Source organism: Nanorana parkeri, unplaced genomic scaffold, assembly GCF_000935625.1.
Source record: "Nanorana parkeri isolate BGI_ZX_2015 unplaced genomic scaffold, ASM93562v1 scaffold1724, whole genome shotgun sequence".
Lineage (NCBI taxonomy): Eukaryota > Metazoa > Chordata > Amphibia > Anura > Dicroglossidae > Nanorana > Nanorana parkeri.
Genome location: NW_017307992.1, coordinates 154,317 through 156,903, shown reverse-complemented (window position 1 = coordinate 156,903; position 2,587 = coordinate 154,317). Strand labels below are relative to the sequence as shown.

General features: G+C 49.5%; 1 protein-coding gene across 1 annotated transcript in view; it reads right to left on the bottom strand.

Moving 5' to 3' along the window:
* The window catches only part of LOC108799421 (natriuretic peptides A-like), a 6,249-nt gene that overhangs the window by 3,118 nt on the left and 544 nt on the right, over positions 1–2,587 (bottom strand). The window lies entirely within an intron of this gene.

Below are 2,587 nucleotides of genomic sequence, written 5' to 3'. Positions count from 1 at the left end.
GTGCATAAGATTCACCCCGGCTGAATCATGCCTCGGCTGCTATACAAGGCGGATTTGTCTTGTGAGATGTTTGCCCCCCGGGGGGGTTAATCATCTGCTACAAAGCCGTTATCACCCCCCTCCGGTGCTGCCGATCCCCCAGATGTTCCTTTTCGGGCTGCCAGCCAATAAGCGGCCCCGCTGCCATCGCCCCTCTCCGCTCCTTCTGCGGTACCCGGGCGGACCCGCCGCGCAGTGTTAGGATACGGGACTCACCTTGAAGGTGTCCGGGCCCCCCCCGGCCGTGTCCTGCTCCGCCATGGGGTGAGCAGCGGAGGATCGCAGGTGGAAGGTGAGCAGAAGCAGGGAGCCGCACAGGAGGTAAGCCTTCCACTCCATGGGGATGATGAGGGGGGTACAGGCACCGATGTGTATTACACAGGGAGTACCCTTCTTCTGGGCTGGGCTCTGTGTGTGGGTAGATCTGTCCCCCTCTGTTTACACTATTAGCCCTGGTGTCCTTGTACACTGTGCTATCTGTGCCTATGGTACCCTCTGCCAGTCTGTATACTCCTCCTGGTACCCAGTCTATATACTCCTCCTGGTACCCAGTCTATATACTCCCCCTGGTACCCTTTACTAGTCAATATACTCCTCCTCAAACCCTCTGCTAGTCTATGTACTTCTCCTGATACTCTCTACCCTAGCACCCCCTACCTTGTGTCTTGGTCTACCACTCTACCAGTGCCCTCTCTAGTCTACTGTATACTCCTCCTAGTACCCTCCACTGGTCTATATATTCCTTTTGGTTCTCTCTACTAGTCTTAATACCCCTCTTGGTGTGCAAGTTCCCTCTCTCTGCCTATATAGTGCTCCTGGTACCCCTCTTCCAGCTCTGGTATCTTGTCAAGTCTATTCTTTATCCCCACTTGGTACCCTCTTGGGGCTTCTTGCAGTGCCCTCTGTCAGTCTACTCTCCTCCTGCTACTCTCTACTATATACTCCTCCTGTATATCCCAGTGCTCTGTTAGTATATATATGTTCCTTCTGGTTCTATCAGTCCTTGTATGCCAATGCCCTCCTGGTACCCTCTTAGGACTCCTGGCAGTGCCCCCTTCGTCTCTTTCCCCTGTCTCCGTAGCCCACCCTCTCATATATACCCCTGAGCAGTGACCTGAGCCGGGATGGTATCTGCACTCTTATCTAGAAACATTCCCCGAGCTGCAGGCAGCCGTCAATGACAAATCTCCTTATGAGGACCTCCTTTGGCTGGCTGAGGAATGTACAGCCCCCCCAAATGATGACTCTACAGGTCTGAATCAAATTCCTCATACCGGATACAGAGCCCAGGTGCTAATCTGTCCGAAAAGACGGCTAAATTAGGACACCCCCCCCTAATCCCCCTCCCCCGCTGCGTATAAGGAAAGGAAGTTCTGCCTTATTTTTTTAATTCTCATGTAATTAATTTGATTTTTCTTCCCAGCTTTCTGACACATTTGTATTTATTTCTTCCGCAGCCTCGTTGTCCTGGCTGACGTCCGCAGGTAAATAATGATCTGGTATCATTTATAAGTGGTGACGTCACGCCATTGATCCATGGAAGAGTCAGAACGCCGTGTGCAGGTACAGAGCGAGCCCGGGCTATGTCTTCACTGGAGAGGATTCATGGATGTCTGTGAAGGTGAAACACAACTAACAGTACAAACCAGAACCCACATAACACACGTCTATGGACCCGGACTGAGCAATTTCTGGAACTTCTGGACTTCTGTGTACCTCTTCCCTGTAACCCAATGTGATTTATCCTATCAGACAACTCCAAGAACAAACGTCTCAGCCAATATTCTCACATAGAACACAGATACCTCATACCGGCCAGATGTAAGTAGACGAAGAGATAGATAGATAGATAGATAGATAGATAGATAATAGATAGATAGATAGATAGATATCAAACTGGTCCCTTTAGTGTGTGTGTGTATGGTTGCAGTGGGGATATTAGATTGTAAGCTCCTTTGGGGCGAGGACTCATATAGATAATAGATAGATAGATGGATGGATGGATGGATGGATGGATGGATGGATAGATAGAGAGAGAGCAAAGACACTTTTGCTCAACTGAAAGCAAGCCAGAAAGATTAAAAAGAAAAGAAAAGGTCGATCGATATGAGATTCCCTCCCCAGCAGCACATACTCATCTCATCTCCATTCAGGTGTTGGAGGAGAGGAGGTCATGTGTCATTGGATTGTAAGGGGTTAAGGTCGGAGTCATGTTACAGTGACACAGGGACCATGGGGAACAGACGTAGCCCCCCCTCCAGAAGGAAGGACAGTGTCAGAGATGATTGGAGGATCTACAGCCGAGTGATACACAAATAAGATACATTGTTGAAGGTACTTGAATGAATTATTATGATTCAACTCCTAAATTAAGTGTCACTTTAAGATTAAAGTGAGGTGAAGGTTGGAGTGCGGTGAAGGTTGGAGTGCGGTGAAGGTTGGAGTGGGGTGAAGGTTGGAGTGGGGTGAAGGTTGGAGTGGGGTGAAGGTTGGAGTGCGGTGAAGGTTGGAGTGCGGTGAAGGTTGGAGTGCGGTGAAGGTTGGAGTG